The sequence below is a fragment of the Lissotriton helveticus genome, chromosome 1_1 (genome assembly GCF_964261635.1).
Source record: "Lissotriton helveticus chromosome 1_1, aLisHel1.1, whole genome shotgun sequence".
NCBI classification, from domain to species: domain Eukaryota; kingdom Metazoa; phylum Chordata; class Amphibia; order Caudata; family Salamandridae; genus Lissotriton; species Lissotriton helveticus.
In genome coordinates, this window is record NC_136057.1 from 1,352,241,105 (window position 1) to 1,352,253,553 (window position 12,449).

At 39.2% G+C, this 12,449-nt stretch overlaps 1 protein-coding gene across 2 annotated transcripts in view; it reads left to right on the plus strand.

Moving 5' to 3' along the window:
• Positions 1-12,449, plus strand: part of MEI1 (meiotic double-stranded break formation protein 1) — a 3,250,839-nt gene that overhangs the window by 1,348,532 nt on the left and 1,889,858 nt on the right. The window lies entirely within an intron of this gene.

Below are 12,449 nucleotides of genomic sequence, written 5' to 3' on the forward strand. Positions count from 1 at the left end.
AGGGCACATATGAATATTAAAATCTCCTCCCCATAAGATATCAAAGGGTACACAGGTTTGCCCACACAAATTGTCGACTGCCGCATCAAGTTTATCGACCACTAAAGAGCTGGAATGATTAAACATATTATTATAATGGTTGATTATTAAGACATTCCGGCCACCGTTGTGCTGCAACCATAGTACCTGTGAATGTGATCCGACTGTCATGTGGGTTTTAACTCGCACCGGGAGGCTCACTGACAGCAGAATCACCAGTCCACCTTTAGCTCTGCCCATATTGGAGCTCAGGGCCGGACAATTATAAGCAACAAAGCCATCCAGGATGATATCTTCAATACACCACGTCTCCTGGAGGCAAAGAATATCAAACTTAGTAACAAAATCCGACCAGCCAAGGCGGTCAGCCTTATTACACCACCCTGCGATATTCCAACTCATTAGCTTATATCCTTTTCCTGGTATACCTCCTTCCTCAACAGTATGTATTCCAATATGGGAAGGGTGCAGGGACCTATTCAGTGGTACAGTTAAAGGCGGGGTGTTGGTAGGTGCCATCCAGGGTACCATGGGGGGTGGATTATCGTTTAGGGCAGTGACTGACTCCGGGTACACCCCTAAACCCTCCTCTCCATTTACAGGGCAACCTAAGATAAGTCCAGTAACATGATCCCGACAATAACCCGGGAATCCCTGCTCCCCAGAGTCATTAAGGGGTTCCATTTGGGCCTGATTATGTTGCGAGTAGACTTCCTCATAAAGAGTAATAGAACCCGAGGGATCAATGTGCCCCATGGATCCCAAAACTTTAAAATGGAGTGTTCAATGTGGGAAAATGTTGCGAGCAAGGAGAAACTGCTCAAAAGTTTCAGATTTCCCAACACAGATTGGACAAAGGTCTAGGAGATTTGAAAGAAAAGGATACCCTATACAAGTGCTAGCAAATGCAAAGAACTGAGTTGAAATGAAAAAGAGAGAATTATTAATCCCTAAACAGAAAACAGATACTGAAGACAATGAAATTCAAATAATCATGGATTATAATATTGAACATAAAGAATTCAGAAACATCTTTAACAGAAATCGGAGAGTCCTATTATGTGATGAAAATGTGAAAGATGTTTTATCCAATTTTGCAAAAATAACTTAGCAAAATGAATCATCTTTACGTGATATACTTATGCAAAGTCATCTGCCAACTACTAAAAGAACAATAAGTAATTGGTTACAAACACTGGGCTTTTGAAAATGTATGAGATGTAGAGCTTGGGAAAATGGTATTAGTAAAACTTCATATAGTTTACAAAATGAGAAAGAACAACAAAATCATGGAGCAAATAACCTGTGAAACAAGCTTTGTAATCTTTGTTATTCAATGTACTTGTGGAAAATCCTATGTAAAAAGCACCACAAACAAAGTAAAATTGAGAATATTACAGCGTTTACGAGCAATCAAAAATAAAGACCATACCCATCCAGTTTCCAAGCACTTTGCTGAAAACCATGAAGGTAGAATACAAGAACTAAAATATTTTGAGATAAAATATGTGAAAGCTGGTAAATGAGGGGGAAATCAAGAACTGAATTCAAGGAAGATGGAATCGAGATTAATATTAATGGGCATTGAGGCCCCCTTTGGACATAATTTGGACACTGAATTATATTTTCATTTATAAGATGGAGTCTTTTGAACTATTTGAGAACGTTAATGATTTGTTGTCTTCTCTCCTTCACTTTTTGAACATTGTATCATTTCCCTATTTTACCACCAATTTGGAGATAATTTGATTAAATAGAATTTGTATGCCATATTTAGACCAAGCTTTTAAAGATATGAATATTTGAATATATAATTACGGGTGAACTAGTTCAAAGTAGCTAAATACACTTGCACTTTAAGTAGGAAAGTTCAATTAATTAGATATAAACTATACTATATCAGAGTGCAATGGAAATTATGATACTGTTGGCACTAGCACTTCAAGCATGGGCACTTTTATATTATAGCACTTTATGGGTTGTGCAATATAGAAAGAGCATTGCATGTTTACATATAACAATGATATTATATCATTTATCTTGTATCTAAATTAACAAGGTAACTAATTTGTGGCATATGCACTTTTCTTTGGAGACAATGTGCAATAAATACAAGAAGTGGAATATCCAGCACTTTCCATATTAAGTGAAGCAGCTTGGGAAGTTTAAAACTCTAATGGAGGGATAACTTTAACTTGGAAATATGGTACTTTACAAAAACTTCAATTTGTTTGAATAGTTTTCTGTAGTTGAGAAATTTATTTTTCACCCACCATTTGGAGAATATATTATTGAATCAAAACTTATATTGGCTATATATTCAAATGATGGGAAATCTAAAATAATTTATAGAAAATAGAGGTAGGGTATTTTACAAAAGAAAATTGAAAAAAATATACCTTACACATTTATATTTTTGTGATAACCTTCAAATCAATTTATTGTGATTTTTCATGGTGAAAAAGATACCACTGAATATAATCCCAAATGTTCATATTACAATAAAAAGTATTGATCCTAAAGGAATATAAAAATGATCTAGACATTCTGAAAAATATAGAAATTGGGAATTATGTTTTCCACATGCAAAGGATTTCCGCTTGAGTACTTTTCAGTTATGTAAATTTAAGTACTTTACTGTGCAGAAGTATTGCAACAGAAAAAGAAAGAAATGCAACATGGCAACGTACTTTGTGTCGAGAATTATTTATGAGCGTGTACGCTCTAGTTGTTTTTTAAGGTGAACACTGTGAAAGGACAAACACTGTTAAAATAGAAGAGCCACGCGTAAGGACTCCATGGGCCAGCAGAAGCCGTAAATGTCCGAAACGGGTTGGCCATCTTTTTGACTTAGTGCACTGATGGTGGTTTTGTGGTGAAAATATACAAGGAGACTACCTCTGTTTGCCGCTTTTCTTCTCCCTCGGCTTGGATACGAAGGAGAGGTCCTTTCGGATATATATATATATATATATATATATATATATAGATAATTGGCAAAGGCGGGTGCCGAAACGCGTCTTGAGAGAGTTTGAATAAAATTATTTGAATTGTCCCCCGTGAGTGCTGAGTGCTTTTGTGCACAGGAGCTGAGTCTTGGACTGGCGAGGTACCGTCTCCCGCCGTAACAGCACCCGGTCGCGAGTGAAGGGGAGCAGACGGGTAGTGAGCTTGATATATATATAGATAGATAGATAATTTTGGATTATATTATATGTATTATTTGCAAGGATTTGAACTTGACGCCAAGATTTTGGAGCACTAAGCTTTTTTAAAAATGTTTTATATGTATTAAAAATAAGTATACGTGAAATGTGCAAGTTTGAATCAGCATAATGAGATCAACTAGCCTCAACAGCAAGATTGCACTGTTTTCTTTAAACTAATTGGAGAGATCGAATCATGTGCTTTGTATTTCCAATATATATGCATGTTGATAGGTCCGGCGTGTCATGTGATCGAGACTGTCGTGGGGCATTCGAAACGCGTCAGGCTCAGTACTTGCTACAATATGGCATCGCACTTGCACTTTTAAACTGCACCAAATAGAGAAGATTTGAAAATCTCTACGTTTGTGGTCCGTACCTGTGGGGATGATCGAGACATTGATCGAATTCAGGACTGTGGATTCCATGTCATTCAAACGGAGTATGGCTGTCTCCGTTCTACGGACCCTCCTGCAATACTGAGGCTGGCTGACAAACAGCTGATATCACTGAAGTGATTGTGGATTAACCCGGAAAGGGTAACGTTGAAGCCAGCCCCCAGCTGCTTGATGCTGGAAGCTAGAGTCGTAGCAGTGTTTTACCGGGAGGATACGACAGTAGATCCTGGGGGGTCGGAGGATGCCAGAGTACCAGAACCGTTGTTTTGATTGGTGAACTTCTCTAACAGCTCTCACGGGTATACTAGCGATTATAGCGGGTTGCAGGATTTGTAGAGTAAGGTTACGCCGAGCGGAAAGAAACGTTTGTGGGTAATTTAAGAATCAATACAGATTAGCAGTGCGCCATGCTATCAACAGCAGATGAGCTGAAGGACCGAGAAGCAGCGACAGACACCCTATTCTTAGACATCCCAGAAGTGGTGACTTTACGAGTTGACCAAACGAGCAGTACTAATACTAATACTGATGTCAAAACTTTATTGAAAAAATTAGAAAAGCTCCACCGAACCGAGATGACAAAGTGGAGAGAAGTACAAAGAGGCCGGAAGAGTCCCACAAGGCATCGGGGTAATGATAGCACCATCCCTTGAAAATCCCAACCCGATGAAGCTGAAGGAGTGGGCTACGAATAATTTAGAAGCATCAATTAACATGGTAGCAATTTTGATTAAATATGCCGAAATTGATCGGGTAGGCATCCTGAACGAAATTGAGGCTATCAATGTGTTGCTAGAAACAAATGACAAAAAAGAGCAAATTAAGAAAGCATGGCTAACTACACCGGTTGAAGTGCCAGGTAGAATTGGTCATCATGTCAGTGCCACTCGAACCCAGCAATACGAACGAGCTAAGGGGGGGCTAACAGTTTACATTTCTGAGGCACTAAAAATCAAGTCCACCCAGTTATCCTCGACCACCGCAGAAATGCAACTAATAAAACTGGAAATGGGCCCATCCGCTGATATAGATACAATCAAACTCACTAACATTTATGCACACCCGAAAAGAACAACAAAACAAGAGCTCTTCAAAAAAGTCAGTATCACTATAGCAGAACTTCGCTTGGAACATCCAACCTGGGAAATAATTCTCACAGGAGATTTCAATTCTAACCTATTACATGCCCCTGAAGAGTAAGAAAAAGTTATTACTGCCAACGAAACATGGGCAGTAGAAACGCAGATGATACCGCTGGCTAAACGAACGGATAGAATGGGTCGGCAACTAATCTGGGACCTTGAGCAGTTAGGCATGCGTGTGTTAAACGGGAGAATAAATCCGGATAGACCTGCCAACTGCACGTATATTGGCCCCAGTTCAAGCTCTATCTTGGACTACACCATCGTCACTCTCCCCCTCCTTGGGCTAATTATGAAGTTCGAAATCATATATACACCCAATAGCAATCATTCGGCCCAGCAAATCGAACTCAAAATAACTCCTCAGAAACATCTGGAGGCTACCATAATTGCAGGAGAAATCTCGACGATAAATTTGAAACGTTTAAGGTGGACGTCTGCCACACTACCAAAAATAGCTTCAGATGCAAAAAACCTAATGCGAATGCTCTCCCCAGAAAACCAACCGACCGTTCAAACCTGGTCCACCTTTCTGAATAAACTACCAAAAGTAGGAGTTAACATTAGAAGGATACAGAAAGGCAACAACAATATCCATCTCAGTAAGGCATTATGGGCCAGATGTAGGAGCCTAAATACCGGTCGGTAACGGCCGATTTCGGCCGTTACCGACCGGTATGTAAGAATTGGCATGTAGGGGCATTATTTTACAGAATCGGTAAATTTACTGATTCGGTAAATTTACCGATTCTGTAAAATACCGAATCGGTATTTTTACCGATTCGGTAAATCCCAGATGTAGGTGGGACTCTTCTGAGTCCCAAAGGCCCTACAAATTCGGTATTTTACCACCCAATCCAATTGGGTGTTAAAATACCGAATTCAGGTGTGCATGCACATGTGTGCATGCACACCTAGCCATGTGACAGACAAAAATACCCTTAAGGCATGTCTGTGTGCCACATGGCGCACATGCCTATTTTTGGGGTGCCAGAGGGTGTCAAAGTGGCACCCCCTGCACCCTTGCAAAATTCGGTATTTACCAAGAATCGGTATTGCCCATTGATTCCTATGGGCTTCAAGGCCCATAGGAATCAATGGGCAATACCGATTCGGTATTTACAGATTCGGTAAATACCGAATCTTAACGATTCGGTATTTACAGAATCTGTAATACCTACATCTCCCCCCTTTATATTTACCGACTCTTAAATACCGAATCGGTAAAATTTGGTATTTAAGAGTCGGTAAATATGAATTACCTACATCTGGCCCTTGGTGCCTTGAGAAGGTGCTTGAGACAGTCCCTGAGGAGAGCTCAAGGTCATAACTCTCATTCCAATGTATGGCAGGATGTACGCTCCCTAAAGAAATCATACAAGAAACAAATCTGGATTGAAAAAAAAAATGTGGACATAGATTTCTGGACGAAAATAGTATATAATGCAAACAAATCTGATACTAGAGCATTCTGGTCACAGATAAATTCAATGAATAGAACCTCAAATACCATAAGCATGACTTGCGTCTCGGAGAAGGCATGGGTCCAACATCTAATTGATACATTCTCAATAAACTCCATGACTCAACAATCCTCTGCTGTAATTGCCTTCGACTCGCAATATTCACTGGATAAGAAAAACGAAGACTGGGGCCAAACCACCCAAGACAAAACAGAAATGGAACTACTGCGAATTATAAAGAAGAGTAGGCAAGACAGTGCCCCAGGACCAAACGGTGTTCCTCAGGCAATCTACAAGCAAGTTCCACATTTTTGGGCCAGGAACCTTAACAACTTGTTCCGGATGATCAATGTTGCCAGTAGTATTCCAGAAAGTTGGAGAGGTGCAATCATTAATCCGATATACAAGGGCGTGGATCGTAAGGACCCGGCAAATTATCGCCTGAATGCACTGATAGACGCAGAGGCCAAATATTATGCCTCATTGGTTCTAGCCGACCTTGTAAAATGGTCCGATGAAAATAATAAATTCCCAATAAACCAGTCAGGTTTTCGACGCGGCATAGGCACAATGGCAAATGTCATGGCAATAAGTCTGATTGCCGAAAAAAGCTTACAAAACCATCAAGCTTTACATCTATGCTTTGTAGACTTTAAGGCGGCCTTTGACCGGGTAAGTCGTCAAACTTTATGGGCCAAACTAAAGCAACAGGGCCTGCCTGACACGATCTTAAACCCAATTATGGACCTTTATACCAACACTTGGATGCAGGTTAAGATCGACAATGGCCAAAGGTTAACAAGGAAGATCAACACCAGTGAAGGCTTGAAACAAGGCTGCGTTTTGGCCCCTCACCTGTTTAATTTATTCATGGCAGATCTGACCCCAAGGTTAGACGGGGTCAACGCACATCCCCCATGGCTAGGAACTTTGGCCCTTACTCATTTATCCTACGCAGACGATATTGTCCTCCTCAGCCAAACTAAAATAGGGCTGCAACGCCTTATGCATTAGCTGGCCGGATACACCAAGACTAATCTGATGGAAATAAACAATACAAAAACAAAGGTTATGATCATAACGCATCGTCGTCCTAAACAGCGGAAATTTACAATTAACAACATGAGCCTGGAGGTGGTGGACAGTTATAAATATCTAGGGATACATCTGGACAAACGGCTCACATTCTCAACGCATTTCGAGGCTATCAAAAAGAAGGGAGCAGCACTATTGCATGCATTCTGTAGCCTATCAAAACAGCTAAAAGGCCCTTTGTTTACTCCCCTTCTTACAGTCATCAAAGCTAAGTTACTACCAACAATAGCATACGGTAGTGTGTTGCATAATGGAAGAAGTGCTCCGTTACTAGATAAAATCCAAACGAGAGTGTACAAACGTGTATTCAGCTTACCATGTGACGCCTCACCCGCACAGGTACGCCTTGAATTTGGACTTCAGTCTCAAACATTGCACAAAAAATATGGTCAATCAAATTTTGGTATAACATCTGGCTCAATTGCGACATAGAAATTAATTCTGCCATCTGGGAAGCCCTGCAAAGCAACCCGAAATCTCACTATGCAAACTATTTAAAATTTTCTCTGACAAGCACAGAGTTAACATCTGTTTGGCAAAAGAAACTACCAGCACCAGTATTCAAGCAGCTTGTAAAAAAAGCAGCCAATACACACTCGTTGATCGAAGACAAATTGACATTAAGACGCCGTGCGCATGCCTGGATGATAATACAATCCTACAAAAGACCGGCTCCAGCTGCCTATTTAGGTCTCGCTTTCCCTTCATACTTAAAATCAAAGTATTTAAAGCGAAGTCTGGGAAAATTACCAACAAATGCCGACCAGCCAGGCTGGAGGTCTCCTAGTCCTAAGGATTGCAACCTATGTGGTGCGGCGGTGCAAGACATGATCCACGTGATTTGCCCAATGCTAGAGCATGTCCGGCGGAGTTTACTTAGGGAAAAGTTCAACGCAAAGGGTATTCGTACATGCCGTTCCGCTATATTAAATGTGATGGACTCAGAAGATCCTCAATTCATTAGTAGAATTATTAAATTTGTTATCAACTTTGAAAACTTTGAAAACTTATCCAAAAAGCCAATTTGAACCTGAACTCTTGAACTCTGATATCGCGAACTGCTTTGGCTGATTAATAATCCGTAACCCAAACTACTGTGCACAAGTTATTAATTCAAATAGGAAATTCACTGTAGCTGTGTTTTTATCTTTTCTATTTAGGAGAGTTTTTTTTTTTTTTTACAATTTGTATTTTGTGTATAAAGTGCGTAAAGGAATGTGGTTTTAGTATTTGGTATATTATAATGGTTTTAACTAACTATACAATAAAGAATTTACACTCCTTTAAGAAAGGACGGGAGGAAATAACTGCAAGACTCAAAAAACAAGAAGAAACGATAAAAGAGAGAAAGATCTATAAGTTTGCGAGAGATAAACGCGACTATGAGACTGGACGTGTTTTCATGTTTTCAAGGCAATTTGATAATATCAAACGCCGTGCACTTACAAATGAAGGAAATAAGAGCAACATGGCTTCATTAGGTGCCCAGGTTGATGGCAACTTTTCCTCAGTAGAAGTAAGTAGTGTGGAGAGTAGTGCTGAATCTGACGATGGTATGTGACAAAAGACACTCCAAGTACCAATCAATTTTGCACCAGGCGAAGAGCTTTCTTTTTTAGTAGAGGATCGTCGGCGAACTCTCAGACAGCGCAACCAAGCACAGAAACAAGAAGCAGAAGGAACCAACAAGAAGAACTTAAACAGCAAAAAATAGATCCGGTACCAATTGATATTGTTGACAACACAGTAATTAATCTTTCTGAACTTACATTATTTGTGGCAGAAAAACAACTATTGGCCCTTGGTCTTTCATACTGGCCTACAAATTGCTTTAAATATACGCAAACCAGAGTTGATGTTTTCAAATTTATTCGCAAACTAAAATTAAGAAAACATTTCCAGTTGAATAATGCTGCGAATTTAGCATCACAAAAAAGAACTGTACAAGGAATGTTTCCCAATTTTCAAGCTGCTGATGTGGCTCCTATTCTAACAGCGCAATCTTTAGCCAATTTGAATGATACATCAGGCAATTCGACACAGGAAAATCTGCCAGAAGCTGGTATTACTTGTTATATGCCAGGCATCAGTCCATTTAGACCTCCTTCGAATTTTATCCCAATGATTCCTAGGGATGCAATTGATGTATTTAACAATTGTATGGTGGAGGACTTAAAGAAATTGAACTGTGTAGTAATGCGACAAAATCGGCAGCGCAAAAATTCGGAAATGCAATATACTAAATTGATTTGAAAATTGCAGGAGAATACCGAAATAATTATCAAGGCGGGAACATTGTTCTGTGGCCAAGAGATTATATTTGGAAGAGGCCAGTAAACATCTTAGTGACATTAACTGCTATAGAAGAGCACATTTTCAAGAACTAAGATAAAATAAAGAACTTGGCTTTAGTGAGTTGGCACAGTGGAAAAGCATGGGTCTTCTTTCTAAAAATTAATTCTGTTTCTCAAAAATGATTATCCTCTAATTCCTTTTTTATACTTTATCCCAAAAGTACATAAAAATGTGGTACCAATTCCTGGGCGACCAATAATTTCGGCCCAGAAAAGTCTTTTAGAGGCAATGCTGATCATTTTTTACATGAATTTGTAGAAAACGTACCGTCATTTATCAGGGATACAGGACATTTTTTAACCAAATTGAAATCAGTTGTATGGGAGGAAGACTGTCTTTTTATTGTAATGGACATCAGTTCATTGTATACTAGTATACATCATTCAGACGGCCTAAATGCTATTCGTTTTTATTTGGGGGAAAAAAGTGTACAAATGTATGAACATAACAAGATGTTGATAAGAATGATAGAGCTATGTCTGACCCATAACTATTTCTTATTTAACAAGGAAATATTCCAACAGCTTCATGGAGTGGCCATGGGAGCATGCTTCTCCCCCAGCTACGCGTGTTTACACGTGGGTTGGTGGGAGGAGCATGTTCTGAGGGCTACCCATAAATATATTTTTAACCAACATGTTCTCCACTGGTGGAGATTCATAGACGATGTGTGTCTGATTTGGAAAGGTTCCCTTGAAACAGCAAAGAGGTTTATTGATACGCTTAATATTAACACCCTGAATTAAAAAATTACCTCAGAGATTAGCAGTGAAAAGGTACAATTTTTGGATGTGGAGATTTATGTAAAAGACAACAGTATTCATACTAGACTGCACAGGAAGTTGACGGCTGGAAACTCTGTGCTCCATGCTACTAGTTCGCACCCACAACACCTCATACGGAGTATTCCCTATGGGGAGTTCTTGAGAATAAAACGTATATGCAGTCACAAAGTTGACCTGAAAAGATGTCAGGATGAAGCATTTGATAGATTTGTCAAGAGGGGATATGAAGCCATGGATTTAAAGAAAGCTAGAGATAAGGCCAATGGCTCAAACTATGCTAGTTGTCCATCTGAAATATCTGAGACTCCCTTATCATCTAGGCAGAATGAAAAAGAAAATCATGTCACAGCCGTGGAACCAACGTGCAACATAAGATTGATAACAAACTTTTGTAGACAGGAAAGGCGGTTTTGCAAAATATTATATAAAAATTGGCCTATCATCCGGTCAGACATGACTATTCCCTCTGCCCTTATGCATGATGAGAAGGGGTGGATGGATCGTTTTAGCTGGGGTGATCCTGTTTTTACCTAATTTTACTTGAGGTTTCATCAGTTTTATTGAGTTTTACGGTACTACAACCGGTTGTCTCCATTGTGTCATTCTTTTTTGTTCATGTATTGGGATAAAGGCTTATACCTGATGGTGTGCAATATACGGAACTGATGTTTGACTTTAAGAGGACAATTTATTCTTTGGTTTGAGTCACCAAAATGAATTGTTAGGTGACATTTTTCTTTTCTCTACTAGATACAGCAAAAATACGTCAAGTCCGGAGATGGGGACTAGAGTGTATTAGATTCAAGACAAGAGATAAAGGATCATACTTAATAAGAAATTAATTTATGGGGGATGTAACAATAATGCGCTGCTATGTATATATTGTAATTTTGCACTTTCAATGGAGCACTTTTTTGCACATATTTGCACATTATGATTTGCCAATTTGTGACGTATAAAGATGTAAACTTAGGAGTGCTAATTTTGACATGCAGAAAGGCTAGGCACTGTTTAATGTCCATGTGTGTGTAGGAACGAGTTACTTGTATCTACAACAGAAGTATGATTATTAGCACTATGCTATAATTTTGGATTATATTATATGTATTATTTGCAAGGATTTGAACTTGACGCCAAGATTTTGGAGCACTAAGCTTTTTTTTTTTGATATGTATTAAAAATAAGTATACGTGAAATGCGCAAGTTTGAATCAGAAGATCAACTAGCCTCAAAAGCAAGATTGCACTGTTTTCTTTAAACTAATTGGAAAGATCCAATCATGTGCTTTGTATTTCCACTATATATGCATGTTGATAGGTCTGGCGTGTCATGTGATCAAGACTGCTGTGGGGCAGTCGAAACGCGTCAGGCTGGGCACTTGCTGCAATATGACATCGCACTTGCACTTTTAAACTGCACCAAATAAAGAAGATTTGAAAATCTCTACGTTTGTGGTCCATACCTGTGGGGATCATCGAGACATTGATCGAGTTCAGGACTGTGGATTCCACGCGTGAACAAGGTGTAAGCTGAAACGCGCTGCTGTGTGGCTGAAAATAAAATCTTGCTGCAACGAAACCCATTTGTGTCCATAAAACTTCTGTGACTAAGATGAAATTGTGTATATATACGCTCCTCGTTCTTTTCTTATCTCCTAAAAAGAATCCAGGCACTCCCAGGAAGAGTTTCGATGTTGTTTATTACCAACAGCAGACAAACGCGTTTCGATATACATTCTTCAGTGTCTACTGACGGCACTGTTAGCGGCCATTTTTAACCTAGTCACATTGTACGACATGGACCTAGAAAGAGGCTTCCGTGACATACTGATCCAAACATCCTAATTCACTTCTCATTTTCTTAAAGCATTATTAAAGACATTATTTCATCTATTTACAATATTATATATCTATATGCTCTGATAGCGCTTTTTATGTACATCATAATTCGAAAATTTCATGCAGAC